The sequence below is a fragment of the Oncorhynchus tshawytscha genome, linkage group LG14 (genome assembly GCF_018296145.1).
Source record: "Oncorhynchus tshawytscha isolate Ot180627B linkage group LG14, Otsh_v2.0, whole genome shotgun sequence".
Taxonomy (NCBI): Eukaryota; Metazoa; Chordata; class Actinopteri; order Salmoniformes; family Salmonidae; genus Oncorhynchus; species Oncorhynchus tshawytscha.
The window spans coordinates 20,239,141-20,259,468 of record NC_056442.1 but is presented as its reverse complement, the minus strand read 5'-3'; the positions used below and the strand labels follow the sequence as shown (position 1 = coordinate 20,259,468).

The following is a 20,328-nucleotide window of genomic DNA, read 5'->3' as shown; positions in this document are numbered from 1 at the left end:
ATGCTTTTCTGTAAAGGGGACAGGATGACTGCACAGTATTGAGGGGAGGATGGATGGGACCATGTATCGCAAGATCTTGGCCAACAACCTCCTTCCCTCAGTAAGAGCATTGAAGATGGGTCGTGGCTGGGTCTTCCAGCATGACAACGACCCGAAACACACAACCAGGGCAACTAAGGAGTGGCTCCGTAAGAAGCATCTCAAGTTCCTGGAGTGGCCTAGCCAGTCTCCAGACCTGAACCCAATAGAAAATCTTTGGAGGGAGCTTAAAGTCCGCATTGCCCAGCAACAGCCCCGAAACCTGAAGGATCTGGAGAAGGTCTGTATGGAGGAGTGGGCCAAAATCCCTGCTGCAGTGTGTGCAAACCTGGTCAAGAACTACAGGAAACGTATGATCTCTGTAATTGCAAACAAAGGTTTCTGTACCAAATATTAAGTTCTGCTTTTCTGATGTATCAAATACTTATGTCATGCAATAAAATGCAAATTAATTACTTAAAAATCTTAATGTGATTTTCTGGATTTTTGTTTTAGATTCCGTCTCTCGCAGTTGAAGTGTACCTATGATAGAAATGACAGACTTCTACATGCTTTGTAAGTAGGAAACACTGCCAATTTTGCAGGTTATCAAATACTTGTTCTCCCCACTGTATCTGTGTCAAAACCTTCCAATTGGAGATATGGTTAAGAACTACTTCAAAACAGCTTGAATACTTTTTCACTTGGAGGTAAAACGTAGGTTGCATTTTTTTGTCAACTGTGTTTCAAATAAACGATTGAGATGGGTGGAGTAGGCCTAAACCTAAGGTGCATTATGGATTATTTTCACCTCAAAACATATTTATTTTGGGTTTTCTCTCAGCATTTCAGCTCGTGGTAATGAGAGGTCGTGAGCGCTGAAAATGGGAGCATCCTGGGGGATTTTTACAAGAAAATCTCAAATTCAACAACAAAAGAAACACGTGTGAGAGCAGCATAAAATGTGTAATTTTGTTGAAGACATGAATTATGCCACTGTAAATTGTATACGTTTGTTATTTCTCCGGGTTGCAAATAATTGCCATATAAGCTATAATATTTCAATAAAGAGACAAAACACACCTTATATTAGTGGAAATTGTGTGGTGTGATGCACCGTGCTGCCTCCCATCAAAAATAATAGTGCACGTGAGTGCACACACAGGAGGTCCCACACCGGGAAGAAGTTAAAATCTACTTTCACCACTACCGGAGACTAATTAAAACAGAATATGGAGGATATGGGGGGAGAGAGATACAGAGAGAGAAGAGAGATAGAGGGGGACAGGGAGAGATTCATGAGAGGGGAGAAGTACAGTAGAACATGTTGCTGGTACATGTGACAACACTGCCAGGTGCAAGCAAACATTTAGGGGGTTGGGGTTGTGTGTGTGTGTGTTTTCATATCAAATGTTTTTCGTATGTATGAGCTATGGGCGTCAACATGGTCGCCTGGACAACTGCCACCCCGCGTTACCTTCTGCTGTCAATGGAACAGGAAGCAATAGATGCACCACTTCCACGCCAACCTCGACTCCACACAGGACTAATAGAGCCTGCTGATGGAGTAATGCAGCTGGTCCACAACACAGAGCTTTTAAAAGCTTTCTGACACACAGCCAGGGCAGGCCCAATACATGACGTACCGGACACAGGATACAGAGAGGACGACGCCGGGGGGAAAAAGAGAGCAAGAGGAGATGCATAAAGAAAGTCGGCAAAACACAGAGGGAGACAAAATGAGGAGGAGGAAGACAACGTGAGGAGGAGAGAAAGGGAGCATGATGGTTAACACCAGCTTCGGGTGAACACTTAGCATTTGTGCTTGGCTAATGGTACCCAGGGCTACTTAGGGCTCATGCACTACAAAAGCCTCAACGTGGAGGAAAACCCCTGAACCAGGGACAGGTGTAACCGCTCTCGCACCCTCTCCTTCTGATGAATAACACAGCAGAGGCAGTGGGGGCGGAGACCTCACAGACAGAGAAGAGGGACCCACGCCCTAAATCACTCTGCGCTGCCGAAAGATACACACCATGCACAGAAAGAGAGGAATGGGGGGGGAGAATTTACGGAGAGCAGCCAAAGAAGGCGATGAGTCACTCTGCAGTGAGTAAAGCAAATGACACAATTGAAAACACCTGAACCTGCAATAGTGTCAATTAGACATAATTACTTTACTTGTTGCCACAGTAACCAACTCTTGGCGCAAAGGCAGATGGCTGCAGATGCTCGCTCACCCCCCTCCCCTGCCCTCCTCTAGCTCTCTCATTTCCCCTCTCCCCAGTGTGATTCATGTAGGAGGAACTAAAAAGGCAAACTGATAAACAGCCTATTTCCCTGCTTTAATAACCCCTCGCTACAATGGCATCCTCTTCTCAGTTCTGTAAAACAAACGAGACCTGCAACTGGCTAAGCTTGAAACCCAGAATGATGAGGTCCTGTGTGTTTCTCCTGCAGCCTAACTCGCTCTCCAGTACACACACACACGTTTATTTTGTGGTCTGACTCCCCTCCAGTGTGAGCAGATATGGGAGGAAGCTGACGGGCCCGGGGGCAGACAGCAGTCCAGAGGTTGGAGGGTTACGCTTGCTCATCCATTTTAAATGAGCCTCCAGACAAGAGGAGGAGCACGGCCATTAGAGCCCCTGCCCTGCTTCCTGCCTTCTCCTCCTGCCGGTCCAGGGCTGAAATTGACTTAGATCTGTCCACTGCCCAGCTGACCCAGCCCCTACCCACAACACACTCAGAGGAATGTTGCTCGCTGGGGGTTAAGGGTCATCTCTGATGTGGGGTTGGGTGACGGTGTTATGGGAGGCTCTCACTGTTATGGACTAGTAGGCAGCGTACATGTCAGGGACCCACACTACTAACACTAGCCTGGGTGCCAGACTGTTTCTGCTCTCTTGCCAACTCCTTATGAAATTGTCACGCCGTGTTTGGCTTGCGAATTATAATGGAGTCGGCAAAAACACAAACAGATCTGAGACCGGGCTATATGAACACCTCATGTGTGAATTGTACAATTACCAGGAACAAATCAAAGATCACCTCTATCCTCTCCCCTCCCCTCATGACCATGGCAGTTGGAGGCCACCAGCTCCCGTGAAACAGTTCTACATTGCCTGTGCAAAAACCACACTCCTCTGCCAAGGGGTGCTATGGAGCAGAAGAGGTAGGGGCGTTAAACCAGTGAAGCGCAGACAGCACCCACCACCACCCAGCCAAGAAGGCTCAGTTTGGCCTGTCCTCAAGGCCAGTCTCAGAGGACAGAAGTGGGGGGGACGGTGTGAAAAACATTATTTTACAGCTGCCTTGTGTTGATCCGTGTGGTTTAGAACCCCACCCGTTGAATTTGTTTGCTTAGAGGCAGCATGCAGATGCCAACCCCCCTCCTTCTCCCCTCCCCCCTCAAACCCCAGTCTGTGCCTCATGACTGGCACTGCTGCTCCCCGCTACCTCATTTACCAGGGTTCTCGCCTCGAATTACCGGCCAATTAAGCAGAGCCTACAAGCCCTATGACATCAAAAGGCTTCTGGAATGGAAAATAAATGTTGTCGTTGAATGGCCTAGGAGGTTTTTACTATCCTGTACTCGACTAACCAAACAAACACAGATATAACCGCATCCTCTGCAGCCAGCAATGGAAGACCACACAGTTACTCCATCACTGATGTGACGTCACCTTAGGTAGAGCACACCTCTAACACAAACATCTGGGGTCTCCACCAATAAGCGCTCTAATCCAGGGGCTCAGATATAGGAGACGCCAGGCTGTCAAAAACCACCTCACGCACACACCCTCCAATTCCCTGCCATTGTCTAGTTCTCTCCATCAATGAGCCCTGGCTAAGGTCATTATTGTGATTGTCATGTGGTGGGAAATAAGGATTACGCTGCGGTTGTCTGCTCCGTGGCAGGGGACTTTAAGGCTCTCCCTCTCCTGTCTCCATGGGGATTGGAGAACAGAGGGGGGTGTTGGGTTGAAGAGTCAACAACTTCTGGATTTTTCTCTGAGATAAGGAAAATACGTGCAAGCGCTCCGTAAGACTTGACAGGCACACTGACCAAACGACCTTGAGCGGGTTCATTCATAGCGCCGGCTGTAGGAGGGGGAAGAAAACAAGCAAAATGTGATAACATCTGAGGGAAAAAAGGTCCGGATAGAAACAAATAAACAAATTAAACCTTCGCTCCCACTGCACTCTGGAGACGAAATGCTATGAATGAGAGAAGAGGGAAGGAGGAAAGAAGGTTTTCAAAGAAACTGGGTGAAAGACACAAAAAAAAAAGATAGTGGTGAGAGACCAACTGGAAGTCTTCTCTAGAGACCAAAAACCAGCTAACACCCCTAACATCAGTGAAATGTTCTCATATGCCATCTCAAATGTTCCTAGAATTTTCCAACTATGTTTTACTGGCTATGGTAAATGGTGTGGTAACCAGAAGTGAGGCTGGCCAATGTCCCAGAGGAGGGCCACTCCTCTCGTGTGGAGTTCTCCAAGGGAGCCACTTAGCCTGAGAAAAACAACTAGAAACAAGAGAGAAGTGAAAGAGCCAAGCTCAATAAAACCAAACATTTTGACAAAAAAAAAAAGCATACACAGTGGGGCAAAAAAGTATTTAGTCAGCCACCAATTGTGCAAGTTCTCCCACTTAAAAAGATGAGGCCTGTAATTTTCATCTTAGGTACACTTCAACTATGACAGGCAAAATGGAGAAAAAAAAAATCCTGAAAATCACAAAAAAAGGAGTACAGCCTCACCTCCAGGCCAGGCACTAAACCGGGAAGCTCTGCCCTCTGTCCCAAAGTTCCCAAAGTCCCAATAGGCATATCATATGGGGTTAGCTAAGGAAGGTCAAAATACGCAGTATTTTTTTAAATGTATTTATTAAATAACACGCTGCTGGCTTTATTCTTCATTAGACTGTAGTGTTTTCAGAGAACATGGGCGTCTTACCATGAACAAAGCATCTACCTGATGAATACGGATTTTCAGTTAAGGCTTGCAAAAAAACAACAGCCAAAGCATTTGAAGCCAGCCCTGTATGTGTTCAATCAAGCCCTTATCCCCAGGGGCATGCGAACAGTCTACCAGAGTATGTACACACGCAGTGGTTAAATTGGGATTTGGGAGGGAGAAAGTTCTGGTGATAAAAAAGGCCATTCTACTCCAAAATGAATGAAAATAAAATGATGCGGAGATCTAAAATATAAATTCCCCCTTCGGAAATGAGCCCAATTACATATTGGTCCATATTATCAGGTGTGCTATTCGGCAATAAGCATTATCACCTGATGTAGGCCATCTGATGCAGCATAGCAGCCAATAAATAAAGAGGCTGAGGGTTGGTTACCCCTCACAAACATTAGGCTCTTGTTGTTAGTTTAACATATTGATGACATGAATGTCGCCACTTTATTTTTCTTCTTTTGCCACTGGCACTCAGCCAACCAAGGATCATGTACTGTGAATATAATGTAGGCCTACCTGTTACACCTGACCCTTGTTACATTAAACCCCGGTCACCCCCCCCCCGCCGCCAACATCACTCGTCCAAATGAACAGAGCATTAATCTGATCCGGTGGGTGTGACCCACCGGCCGTCACATGCTACTATAGGTGTGACTGTGACAAAAAAAACGTGCCGTCAGACACCCTCGGCGCGAGCACACACACACACACACGCAGGGCGGCATGTGAAGGCACAAACCCTCGCACAGAAGCGTGCTAACATTCTCACACAGTTCATATTTGCCAAAAGAAACTCCTCCACCCTCCCATTTCATCACCTTGCCTGGCCCTGGGGACAGTACATTCCCTCACAGTGACAGGAGTCAGAGCACTGGGAACACACACACACAGCTTAGCATACAGCATACACACATGCACAGAGCTTAGCATACAGCACACACAAGCACAAGGCACAGCCTGTGTGTGCGTTCACTACCACAGAGATAGCGCAGAGGGGCGTGTGTGTGGCGCGTGTTTGCATGGGAGGGGGCAGGGGGACATATTCATTTGAATATGCAAGCGCATTAACTGAGACTCTGGTGGGGAAGATAAGGGGGCTTCTTTATTTCAGCCTTCTGTGTGTGTGTGCATGTTCTCTCCCCTATCTGACAGTACAAGGACGCGAGAGACAGAAAAACCGAGATGGAGGACTAAAAAGAGGGGGGAAATTACAAAAAAGGAAAGGGGGAAGAAACTAGGAGACAGGATGAAGGGAAAGGGGAGAGAGAAAGGGAATTAAAAAAGGGGGGGTGAGATCAAAAAGGGTAAATCTCCCTACAAAATACACCAATGAAGTCCTGGGAGCACCCTGAGACACTGTACCACTGCTTTAACTTCTCAGTCTAGCCAATAGCACTCACTATACTTTACTCAACCAACTGTCAACCTGGCCCTGGTGTCTCATCTCCCCTGATATGAACTGGACTTTGTGAGCAGGGGCACAGACAAACAGAAGACTGTGGTAGACAGACAGTTAAAATATTGGTTGGGTTAGCCAGAGATTAGTGGTCAATGGTAGCGTGGATGACTTTGTGAGTGTAAACAACGCTTTCCTTCGTAGTGTGTCTGTGTGTAGGATTTGGTTAAACCGGAGTTGTCTGATGGGATTGGTGGAGGTACAGATGGTGTGTGCATAGTAAGATCTTCCAAAGGCCCTCTGAAAGTTAACTTTCGGTCGCTCTAGGTCACACAATAGTCTGTATGCGTGTCCTATGCATCCTGAGCAGACAGTGCGTGTGGTGTTTAACTGTGTGGATGATGTTAACAGAGTAACAGGCTAATGTGATGCTGGTATTTCTCACCACACAGAGGAAGTACTGCACAGACCTGGCCCCTCCCTCAAAAGGTTTATGGCACCAGGTAACCTAGCGGGTTAGACCGTTGGGCCAGTAACCGAAAGGTTTTTGGTTCGAATATCCGAGCCGACAAGGTGAAAAAAAAAATCTAACGATGTCTCCTCGAACAAGGCACTTAACCCCAATTTGTTTCAGGGGCGCCAAAATACTACGGGTGAACCTGCAAAAAAAGACATTTCGCTGCACTTACGTAACAATAAATCTTTTTTTTGCCATGAAACCTCCCCATGCATGTTTTAAAGTGCTGCACTGCAGGGATTCAGCGGTGTGTGTGTGTGTGTGTATGTGTGTGTGTGTGCGTGTGTGTGGTGTGCATGTGTCCGCGTGTCCTGTAAAAGAGGAACACTCGTGTAATAAGAGCTGAAGGGTGTGCTCTCCTTTTCAAAGCAATTGCACATGTGCCTTTCGTCTGACACGCGCGCACAAGCCCCACCGAGTCAATGAATAGAAGGGAAGGAGGCAGGCTACCAGGTGCAGTGTTTGTGGAAGATACGGCTTTTGTCAACCTAAGCATTTCGAAACACAGAGCTATCCCCCCCGGCCGAAGTAGAGGTCACTGCTCTCCTCCTCTCAGCGGAGCGGCACGTTCAGCAGGCAAAACAAAGCGGCCTCCAGCGTCACACACATTGCTGAGTCTAATCAAGTAAGACCACAATACAGAAGCCCCCCCACCCCCGCTTCACTGAGTGGTTATGTGATACTGTGGAGCCGTGGGAATGGTCTCCATCCTTAAGGAAGGAGAGAGAGAGAGAGAGACAGAGAGAAGGGGGCGAGAGGGAGGTGGAAAGACAGAGAAAGAGTTGGATAGGTGGACGAGACAGAGGAGAACGAGGAGAGGAAGACTGATAGGTAGAGAAAAAAAAAGAGGCCTCAAAAAAGAAGTGCGAGGTCATTTCTCCACCAAAGCTCTGCCATTCATTCTGATGATGAAACTCAACAATGGATGACTGAAATCTCTCGCAGACAGCTAACGCATGTTCGGCGCGAGCACAGAGGCCACTCCTCTGAGACAAATTGACCGCAGTTTAAAAGAACAACAGCTAAGTTACAAAACACTATAGAATAAAAGAGACTGTCGCTGCAGAGCTTGTAATGACAATTTCTAAAGACAATCAAGGTCTGTAGGGGGAGAGGGAACGAAGGACGAGGAAAGGTCAGACCTACAGTACATTTTGGCCAGTCCTCCAGCCTACATTTCCCGTCTGTTCCATCATTGACCATTTGGGACATTGGGATGTAGCCTCTTTCCGTATGATACACAGTGGGGGAGGGGAGAGCGGGGAATATGGACTGAGACCTACTTAGGCCTACAGTGGGCAGAGAGAGAGAGGAGAGCAGCCCCAGGGTCAGAGGGGAAAGGGGAATAGGACACACACACATCAGTGGGCAGTGCCAGGGCAGCCTGAGGGTCAGATGGGGAAAGGCAGGAAGTGTGTCACTAACAGGAGAAGCACTTCCACCATGGGGGGAGAGCAGGGCAGCCACAGCCCCAGGGGGCAGGATCACTCACAACACACTAAGGGTTAACGGCCTATACGGTACACACATCACTCCTAATACACGCACAGACCCCAACACAAAAGCATGTGTGATCCCATACAGTGGGCTTTGCAAACGGTGTAAATTCATCCAAACTGAAATGATCACACAAGGCTTGGTGTGGTCCCTAAATAGCCCTCCAATAGGACAACTATCCTATCAAAATCCATGACCTTCTCTGAACCAACATTTCAAATCATCCCCCCTCTCCACCTATGCATTCTAACCCCTTGTGCTGTCCCGGTCCCCGTCCCTCATCTTCCTCCCTCCCTCCTCCTGGGGGACGAGTCGCTCCATCTCTCCTCCAGTCATGTCCAACTCCAGGCGGTGGGTGGGCGGCAACACCGGCAGTGATGGTGGGATGGAATTTGCGTCTTTTAACTCCATTAGTTCCGCCTCAGCCTGGGGCCTGTAGATTATGACTAATTAAGCAGCTTAACGTGGCTTAAAACCGCCACACAGAAAGGAGAAGAGCCTTATCTGTCAACCTGCTCAAAAGATTTCTTCCTTTTCTTCCAGTGGCAAACTACACAAATTCACTCTGCGTGTCCTTTATATGCCAAGGAGATTAGCTTCATGCAGAGGCGTCGGAGAGGGCAGACACTTCTACGAGACAACAGGAGGCGTGGATGTGCGCAACATGGCGGATCGTCCCTAGCAACCTCCCGCTTACCAATAGCGGTCTTCACAATAGCATCTCCTTTATCATGTCATATTTGACAACCAAGGCTGAGGCTACTACTCACCCCCAAAAGTTGTTACCCTTTGACACTGGAGGTGCATTCAGTTTGTGTCGTTATGAGACACAGAACATGTCACTAGGGAGCTCGGTCAGTGCTACCGGTAATTAGCTGGTTAGTGGCGGTTAAACAGCAGCCCAGCGTGGTTGGACGGCAGCCGCCATATTTCACCCTGGAGCCGTGGCAGCTTTGTGGCCAACGCCATTTGAAGGCACTGGGGTTCACTTCAGCGTGTTTGCCATGCCAGAGCTCCTTCAGGCCAGCTAGGAAGTTAAAACATGTACACACACACACTTGCCTAAACACAAGTACTACCTCCATCACCGAGACAGAATGTTACATCATCAATGCGATTACACACCACTGGGCCAGGCAAGATTGCCACCGCCTCAGAAACTGGTCTGTCCTATTAACAGGGATATTTGGGGATTTTGGCCCTTTTATCTACTTCCCCAGAGTCAGAGGAACTTGTGGATACCATGTTATGTCACTGTCCAGCATGAAGAAAGTTATAAGTAGTTTCGCTATCCAATGCTAACTAGCATTACCCATAGCGCAATGACTGGAAGTCTATCTACCGACATGCTAAAAACAGTATCCGCTAGTTCATCTGACACTGGTGAAGTTGATAAAGGGCCTCATTGGAAAAAAATCCCGAAGTATCACTAAAACCTTAGTTCAACAATCAACGATCGGGATTAGAAGACAAGAGTTAGTACGACTGACGAGTAGACTGTAGAAATCCACAGAAGTTCATCTGGGACGCTCCATTTCAACCTCTCACATGGAAGCGTTTCCCGCCACGGAGAGAAGAGAAGAAATGTCCCAGAGAGATATTTGGCTGAACGAGACAAAAACACCACACAGGCCCACCTACAAAAAAGGTAGTAATAAAACAAGGCGAGGTGGGAATGAGAGTGAATGAGATCGAGATAAAAAAATAAAAAACTAGAGAGGGGAAAGGGAGAGAGCAGAAGAAAGGAATGAGGCAGAGATGGTGTCAGAGGCTGACGGATGTGGAAAAGAGAAAGAGGGACGTGGAGGGGATAGAGAAAGATCATATCTGTTAGGAGGGATTTGCCCATTGCTGGAACAGTAATTCACTAAAGCCATTCTACTGAAGCCCATCAGTCCCGATCTGGCGCCAGATTAAACGACAAAACCCCATCCCTCCCTTGTCCTCCGCCTTGTCTTTTTTAGCTGAATTTGGGAGACCTCTTAACACACACATCCAGGAGCGCGGTGTCCAATCCTATTATTTCTATGATTTCCGCCCCAAGATTCAACACACTGATGATGATAATAATAATGATGAGCGTGTATGTGCGTGGGTGAGATCTGAAGGTTCGCCGTGTAGAATCAGTTCCCCTCGCGTTCCTTCCCTCGCCCTTTTTCAGTTTGTGTCCTGCCCCGCAGGCTTTCACAGCATCCCTCCGTTCACTCGAACTACCTCCCAGTCAGTCACTCTCCCTCACCGCTCTCGCACTTTCTGTAGATCTCTCTCTCCACACACGCTGCAGGAAACTGTCGTGCCCCAGCTGTGATTACGTTGCATTATTTACCACAGTACATCAGCCAGCCAGCCCCTAGAGTACAGCCCCACAGCCTCCTACAGCAGTCTGAGCCATCAACATCCCCCGCAGCATGCAAAACAACCCCCCACCCTCCAAAACAACTCAACAGAAAATAGATGATAAAATAACAAAACAGGCAGACCTAGCTGTGCAGCCGTGGAAGCGGAGAAATGTCGTCATGGAAGGAGTGAGACACGACCGGCACATCCTAAGCATGCTTTTCAAGGCATATCCGAACCTCGTCTCCATTGCTAACATTTACTAACTCGAACCCTCCACTAAGAACAAATAGTGTACTTGCCCTTCATTTTTTATTATTTGCCATGGCCATTAGTCATAACTGCTCCTCTGGGCCATAGAGGTCAGGGTTTAGAGGTCATAGGATCCCAGTAAGAACCAGAGGGTCTTGCTCATTACGCCAATGCTCATTACGCCAAACATCACTACACACACATACACACACCAGCCAAAACAGTTTGGTAGAGTGTTTGCATATATTATGATGACATTTTGCAGTTTTTGTTCATTTTGGAGTTTTTATTTTGTATTTTGGGGGGGGGTTGTTGGGAGTTTTCATGCATTTTCCCATTTAGAAATACTGCACCATCTACTGTAAAATTGCTCGGCTAAGATCTCCTCTGCAAAACATCAAAATAAAAGACAGATTTCTTGAGTTATCTTAGATTAATTCGGACTATTTTGAGGCTATGGCGTCTCAAAATGGACAAAGTACTATTGCGGCTTCTCGTTTTTCAAGTGAATGTCTTTTAAGTGAGTATGCAAGCACACTCGTTCGGTTCGCCTAGCCGACTTCGGCTACCCACCAGCCAAACTGAAGCATGCTAACACCTTTAGAGTACAGCCCAAACCTGACAAACTAAACAGCGAGCTGCTCCTCCCCCTCCACCACCACTTCCCGCCCTTACTCCGGAATTACATCCCGAACCATTGAGGACTGTCTCCAACAAACTCTGACCCCCAGGGATGGCGGGGAGAGGCCCCATGGATGTGTTATTGGGCTCAGTGCTCCATAAATTGGATGTGTGTGTACTCAGCATTGCACAATTTTCCAGAAACTGCTCTGCTATGGCAACATAGTGGGATTTTCTGGTAGAGGGCACTACAGGATGTAGAGATGACATAGCATGAGTATGTAACTACGTGCACTCAATGGCCCTCAAACCATCATAGAAGTGTAAAACTGAGTGTATGTGCACTAATGTAATATTCAGGAAATCTCTGGTTCAAGGGCAGGCTAGTCACAGAAAGCATGACTATAAAAACCTCCACACAAACAGGCAACTGTCCTACACACAAAGCAACGTCACAAACTAGACCCGTTCATGTCAACACCCCCATGCAGATTAAAGAGAGCCTCATCTCTCCACCTCCCTCTCTCTTTTCGTCACACCCTCCCATCGTCAAACCAGTCAGTCACAGTGGAATAGAACAGGGCCTAGCGCATCCCAACCAGACGGACAGCATTCTGAACTGCCTTTTACCTAATTGGGTGACGAGGCCTCCATTGTGTTCCCCTGCATGGCCGCGACTGATCCAAGTCATGGTGTGGAATCTTGCTAGCACTCTGAGCATGCTCCCTCCACATTTCAAAACAACCGCCCCACAGAAATGTTTTCAATCTTCAGCCATGTTTCCCCCTTTCATCTCCATGACTTATGACATACAGCACATGACAATCAATGGTGGAAAAGAACCTCAAATAGAGTGTCAACATGGAGTTCTGGTCATTTTCCTTCTTTGAACCAGACAACGAGTACGTTTACATGCACACTAATAATTCAATACATTGATTATGTCAGTAGGCTGAGTACGTCATTAACTCATTCTGCTTATCAAAATGAGGTTGTTTTTGTCACATAAACGTGTGTAGCAGATGTTATTGTGGGTGTAGCAAAACGATTGTGTTCTAGCTCCAACAGTGCGGTAACGTCTAACACACACAATCTAAACTAAAGGAATTAAGAATTTATACATCTTTGGACGAGCAATGTCAGAGCAGCACAGACTAAGATACAGTAGAATAGAATACAGTACACACACACACACACACACACACACACACACACACACACACACGAGTGATGCAAATATGTCAACATTAAAGTGACTAGTGTTCAAATTATTAAAGTGGCCAGTTATTTCAAGTCTAGGTATATAGGGCAGCAGCCTCTAATGTGCTAGTGATGACTATGTAACAGTCTGATGGCCTTGAGATCAAAGCTGTTTTTCAGTCTCTCGGTCCCAGCTTTGATGCACCTGTACTGACCTCGCCTTCTGGATGATAGCGGGGTGATCAGGCAGTGGCTCGGGTGGTTGTTGTCCTTGGTGATCTTTTTGGCCTTCCTGTGTCATTGGGTGCTGTAGATGTCTTGGGGGGAAGGTAGTTTACCCCCGGTGTGCGTTGGGCAGACCGCACCACCCTCTGGAGAGCCCTGCGGTTGTGGGCAGTGCAGTTGCCGTACCAGGCGGTGATACAGCCCGACAGGATGCTCTCGATTGTACATCTGTAAAAGTTTGTAGGGTTTTAGGCACCAAGCCTAATTTCTTCAGCCTCCTTAGGTTGAAGAGGTGCTGTTGCGCTTTCTTCACCACACTGTCTGTGTGGGTGGACCATTTCAGTTTGTCAGTGATGTGCACGCCGAGGAACTTGAAGCTTTCCACCTTCTCTACTGCGGACCCGTAGCTGTGGATAGGGGGGGTGCTCCCTGAAGTCCACAATCAGCACCTTTGTTTTGTTGACGTTGGGTGAGAGGTTATTTTCCTGGCACCACACTCCCAGGGCCCTCCCCTCCTCCCTGTAGGCTGTCTCGTCATTGTTGGTAAATCAGGCCTACTACGGTTGTGTGGTCTGCAAACTTGATGATTGAGTTGGAGCCGTTCATGGCCATGGGTGAACAAGGAGTACAGCAAGGGGCTGAGAACGCATCCTTGTGGGTCCCCAGTGTTGAGGATCAGCAAAGTGGAGGTGTTTCCTACCTTCACCACCTGGGGACAGCCCGTCAGGAAGTCCAGGACCAAGTTTCACAGGGCATGGTTCAGACCCCGAGCCTCAAGCTTAATGATGAGCTATGGTCGAATGGTACTATGGTATTGAATTCTGAGGTATAGTCAACGAACAGCATTCTTATGTAGGTATTCCTCTTGTCCAGATGGGATAGGGCGTGGTGATTGCATCGTCTGTGGATCTATTGGGGTGGAAAACAAATTGAAGTGGGCCTAGGGTATCAGGTAAGGTAGAGGTGATATGATACTTGACTAGTCTCAAAGCACTTCATGATGACAGAAGTAAGTGCTTCAGGGCGAGAGTCATTTAGTTCAGTAACCTTTGCATTATTGGGTACAGGAACAATGGTGGACATCTTGAAGTGTGTAGGGACAGCAGACGGGGATAGGGAGAGATTGAATATGTCCGTAAACACTCCAGCCATCTGGTCTGTGCATGCTCTGAGGACGTGGCTAGGGATGCCGTCTGGGCCAGCAGTCCTTCGAGGGTTAACACGGAGAAGGAGAGCCCACAGTCCTTGGTAGCGGGCTGCGTCAGTGGCACGGTGTTATCCTCAAAGCGGGCGAAGGTGTTTAGCTTGTCCGGAAGCAAGACGGTGTACGCGACGTGGCTGATTTTCCCTTTGTAGTCCATGATTATCTGTAGATCCTGCCACATACGTCTCATGTCTGAGCCATTGAATTGTGACTCCACTTTGTCTCTATACTGATGTTTCTCCTGTTTGTGTTTGATTACCTTACAGAGGGAATAACTACACTGTTTGTATTCGCCCATATTCCCAGTCACCTTGCCATGGTTAATAAATGTGATCGTTTGTGCTTTCAGTTTTGCATGAATGCCTCTATCAATGCAGGGTTTCTGGTTAGTGTAGGTTTTAATGGTCACAGTGGGTACAACATATCCAATACACTTCCAGATAGACGAATACACTAATACAGTGACTGAGTTTACGTTGTTCGCGGAGGCATATCCCAGTCAGCGTGATTAAAACAATCGAAGCATGGATTCCGATTGGTCAGTCCAGCGTTGAATAGTCCTTAGCACGGGTACTTCCCGTTTGAGTGTCTGCCTATAGGAAGGGAGGAGCAAAATTAAGTTGTGATCAGATTTGACGAAGAGAGGGTGGCGGAGGGCCTTGTAGGCATCCCGGAAGTTGGAGTAGCAGTGGTCGAGTGTTTTAGCAGCGCGAGTACCACAGTCAATGTGTTGATAGAACTTCGGTAATGTTTTAATTAAATGTGCTTTGTTAAAATCCCCAGCTACAATAAATGCAGCCTCGGGATATGTGGTTTCCAGTTTGCATGAAGTACAGTGAAATTCTTTGAGGGACATTGTGATATCGGCTTGAGGGGGAATATACATGGATGTGACTATAACCGACAAGAATCCTCTTGGGGAGGTAATACGGTCGGCATTTGATTGTGAGGTATTCTAGGTCGGGTGAACAAAAGGACTTGAGTTACTGTATGTTACCACAATCACACCATGAGTAGATAATCATGAAACATACACCCCTGACTTTCTTCTTCTTCCCCGAGAGTTCTTCATTTCTGTCTGTGCGATGAACTGAGAACCTAGCTGGCTGTATGGACGGGGACAGTATATCCCGAGATAGCCATGTATCCGTGAAACAGAATGTGTTACAATTCCTGATGTCTCTCTGGAAGGAAATCCTCGCCCTGAGCTCGTCAACTTTATTATCCAGAGACTGAACATTAGCGAGTAATATACTCGGAAGCGGTGGGTGGTGTGCACGCCTCCCGGGTCAGACTAAAAGTCCCCTACGAATACCTCTTTTCCACCGGCGGTGTTTTGGAACAGCCTCTGGAATCAGTTCAATTGCCCTGAGGGGTACGAACAAAGGATCCGATTCGGGAAAGTCGTGTTCCTAGTCGTAATGCTGGCGAGTTACCGCTGCTCTGATATCCAAAAGTTCTTCCCGGCTGTATATAATAACAAAAAATGTCCTGGGCTAATAATGTAAGAAATAACTTTAAAAAACAAAATACTCCAAAGTTTCCTAAGAGCTAGAAGCATGGCAGCCCTATCCATCGGCGCCATTAAATCAGCATAAAGGTCAAAATCGACATAAGCACACGCAGATTAAAACCTGTTTTTCTGAGCAATCTTACAAATTCTTAGGACATGTAACTCCTTTTAAATCAGAGCTCCAGCCTCCCTCTTCTGCGCAAGTGAAATGAGTTCTGAAAAACTGAACGTATGCATCTTAGAAAAAGCTCACATAACTTGATATATGTCCAAACTCAGAAACAAATAGGTCTCCCTTAAATAACATGGTCGCTGTGGTATAACATTTATTTTGAGTGCCATCAAGTAGCCTGATTTCAGACGTGTCCATGTAAAACAGGATGAAATCGTTCTTCAGGCAAAGGACGTAAACATTTAAAAATCAAACTAGCTATTATATTCATCTGACTATCCACAATAAATCACATTTCTGTGCGCATGTAACCGTACCCAATGCCTATATCTGAACTGTAGTTCAACTAGGTGCCCTCCCTGGCATGGGGTTGAACTCCAATGATGAACCACTTGCAATAAACGGTCCTGCCCTTATCGGTCTTTAGTCTTTGACCTAGAATCTACACGCTAATTTAATGTCTTTCTTGCTCTTATCATCCAAGTCACCATTTCTTCAGTTTTCACAGGGCTGTTACAAAATGCTGGAGCTCAAAATCCTCCAAACTACAAAAGGAAATTAACTGTGATGTAAGAGCTTTGGACCCTGGGAGTCCTGCTGCATCCTGGGGAATCAGGGTGCCGAAAGATCATTTCCCCTCGATTGATGATCCACATCACCTCCCCAAACCCACAGCTAGCCTAAAGCATAGGTCTTTTGGGTTTACTACCTTGGGGTAATAATGGATTTGATGTGACTGAATGTGTTGCTTGTTGCCACAACATTGGCATCTCACAGCGATCATTCGAAATGTCTTCTTGGCCATATCAACAAAGAAGAGACTTCTTTGCACATGTTAGCCTGAGAGACACTAAAGCGCGAGGGCAAGAGGGGAGAAAGGGGACAGTGATAGGAAAGAGACGGGAGAGAGAAGAGAGACCGTATGAAGCGGTCGTAGTCGAGCGGCTCATGACTCCTGTCCTGGGAGCGCCCCATCCATCTTCTGGGCGGCGGAGCTTGCGGTTTTATGGCCGTTTCCCCAGCTGGATAACACTGACATCATTAGCTAAGTGGTGGCGAGATGACAGGCCGATCGATAACGCCGGGCCAAGTCATCCTTAAGCAGAGGCCCGCAAGCCCTGGCCTGGACCCAGGCAAGATAAGGGACGTGTCGGCCGCTATATTAAAGAATGGCTATGAACATCCACCTTCTCTTATCCACGGTCATGTAATAGCTATAACAACTCTGAGCGATAGGTTATGGAGCAGTAAGATGGTGGGGGAAGGTAAAGAGGGGTCAGTGGTAAAGAGGGGTAAGTGGTGAGGGTGTGTGTGTGTGTGTGTGTAATGGGCCGGGGCCAGTGTCACCTGTGCTATCTATCTAGATGTCCTTGTGATTGCTTTAAATAAATCATAATTTCAGCTTTCAAGACTTCGTTGACAACATATCAGCGTCCACTCCCTGGGTCTCTGTGCTCGGAGTTTAAATTCACTAGGTAAACAAATCAAAAAAATTACAGATCTTCAAGTAGGTAATAATTTGGAAGGTAAAAGTACCTTAAGCAAGCTTCCAGTTGGAAATGGATCCTCACATGCCATCCCTACCTGCAAAATGTTCTTTTTTGTATGTGTGCACTTAATATTCTGTGAGCATGCACGCACAAATACATGTTATCGTGGAATTGCCCCATACACTTACTTTTACACTTTGAAAATGTATGCCAAGCAAAAACTTCTGATTCAAAAGATGAACAAACAATACACCTACAGCACATTCGGAAATTATTCAGACCCCTTGACTTTGTAAATTTTGTATGTTACAGGCTTATTCTAAAAATGATACAATTATCCCCTCCCCCCCTCAATCTACACACAATACCCCATAATGATTAAGCAAAAACAGTTTTTTAGAAAACTGATATTTCACATTTACATACGTATTCAGACCCTTTACTCAGTACTTTGTTGAAGCACCTTCGGCAGCAATTACAGCCTGGAGTCTTCTTGGGTATGACGCTACAAGCTTGGCACACCTGTATTTGGAGAGATTCTCATATTATTCTCTGCAGATCCTCTCAAGCTCTGTCAGGTTGGATGGGGAGCGTTGCTGCACAGCTATTTTCAGGTCTCTCCAGAGATGTTCGATTGGGTTCAAGTCCGGGCTTTGGCTGGGCCAATCAAGGACAGTCAGAGAATTGTCCCGAAGCCACTCCTGTATTGTCTTGGCTGTGTGCTTAGGGGCGGCAGGTAGCCTAGTGGTTAGAGTGTTGGGCCAGTAACCGAAAAGTTGCTGGATGGATTCCCCGAACTGACAAAGTAAACAAATCTGTTATTCTGCCCCTGAATAAGGCAGTTTACCCACTGTTCGCAGGTAGTCCATTGTAAATAAGAATTTGTTCTTAACGGACTTGCCTAGTTAAATAAATAAAAAACTGAGGGTCATTGTCCTGTTGGAAGGTGAACCATTGCCCCAGTCTGAGGTCCTGAGGGCTCCGGAGCAGGTTTTAATTAGAGGTTGGCCGATTAATCGGAATTGCCGATTAATTAAGGCCGATTTCAAGTTATAGCAATCGGTAATCTGCATTTTTGGACACCGATTATGGCCGATTACATTGCACTCCACGAGGAGACTGCGTGGCAGGCTGACTACCTGTTATGCGAGTGCAGCAAGGAGCCACGGTAAGGTGCTAGCTAGCATTAAACTTATCTTATAAAAAACAAATTAATCTTAACATAATCACTAGTTAACTACACATGGTTGATGATATTACTAGTTTATCTAGCTTGTCCTGCATTGCATATAATCGATGCGGTGCCTGTTAATCTATCATTGAATCACAGCCTACTTCGCCAAATGGGTGATTTAACAAGCGCATTCACGAAAAAAGCACTGTCGTTGCACCAATGTGTACCTAACCATAAACATCAATGCCTTAAAATCAATACACAAGTATATATCTTTAATCCTGCATATTTAGTTAATATTGCCTACTAACACCAATTTCTTTTAACTAGGAAAATTGTCACTTCTCTTGCGTTCTGTGCAACAGAGTCAGGGTATATGCAGCAGTTTGGGCCGCCTGGCTCGTTGTGAACTGTGTGAAGACTATTTCTTCCTAACAAAGACAGCCAACATCGCCAAACGGGGGATGATTTAACAAAAGAGCATTTGCGGAAAAAAAGCACAATCGTTGCACGACTGTACCTAACCATAAACATCAATGCCTTTCTCAATACACAGAAGTATATATATATATATTTTTTAAACCTGCATATTTTGTTAAAATAAATTCATGTTCGCAGACAATATTAACTAGGCAAATTGTGTCACGTCACTTGCGTTCATTCCACGCAAAGTCAGGGTATATGCAACAGCTTGGGCCGCCTGGCTCGTTGCGAACTAATTACCCAGAATTTTACATAATTATGACATAACATTGAAGGTTGTGCAATGTAACAGCAATATTTAGACTTCTGGATGCCACCCATTAGATAAAATACGGAACGGTTCCGTATTTCACTGAAAGAATAAATGTTTTGTTTTCAAAATGATAGCTCTGGATTTGACCATATTAATGACCTAAGGCTCGTATTTCTGTGTGTTATTATATTATAATTAAGTTGACTGAGCGGTGGTAGGCAGCAGCAGGCTCGTAAGCATTCATTCAAACAGCACTTCCCTGCATTTGCCAGAAGCTCTTCGCAATGCTTCAAGCATTACGCTATTTAGGACTTCAAGCCTATCAACTCCCGAGATTAGGCTGGCAATATTAAAGTACCTATTAGAACATCTAGTGGTCAAAGGTATATGAAATACAAATGGTAGAGAGAGAAATAGTCCTATAATAACTACATCCTCAAAAATCTTCTTACCTGGGAATATTGAAGACTCATGTTAAAAGAAACCACCGGCTTTCATATGTTCTCATGTTCTGAGCAAGGAACTTAAACATTAGCTTTCTTACATGGCAAATATTGCACTTTTACTTTCTTCAACACTTTATTTTTGCATTATTGAAACCAAATTGAACATGTTCAATTACTTGAGACTAAATTGATTTTATTGATGTATTAAGTCAAAATAAAATAATTCATTGTTCATTCAGTATTGTTGTAATTGTCATTATTATTATTATTATTATTATTATTATTATTATTATTATTATTATTATTATTATTATTATTATTACACACACATATATATATTTGTAATTAAAAAATTGTCAGATTAATCGGTATCTGCTTTTTTTTGGTCCTCCAATAATCGGTATCGGCGTTGAAAGCTCATAATCGGTCGACCTCTAGTTTTCGTCAAGGATCTCTCTGTACTTTGCTCCGTTCATCTTTCCCTCGATCCTGACTAGTCTCCCAGTCCCTATCGCTGAAAAACATCCCCACAGCATGATGATGTTGCCACCAC

At 45.9% G+C, this 20,328-nt stretch overlaps 1 protein-coding gene across 3 annotated transcripts in view; it reads right to left on the bottom strand.

Moving 5' to 3' along the window:
* LOC112266677 (rho GTPase-activating protein 35) overlaps window positions 1–20,328 on the bottom strand; it is a 96,870-nt gene that overhangs the window by 54,296 nt on the left and 22,246 nt on the right. The window lies entirely within an intron of this gene.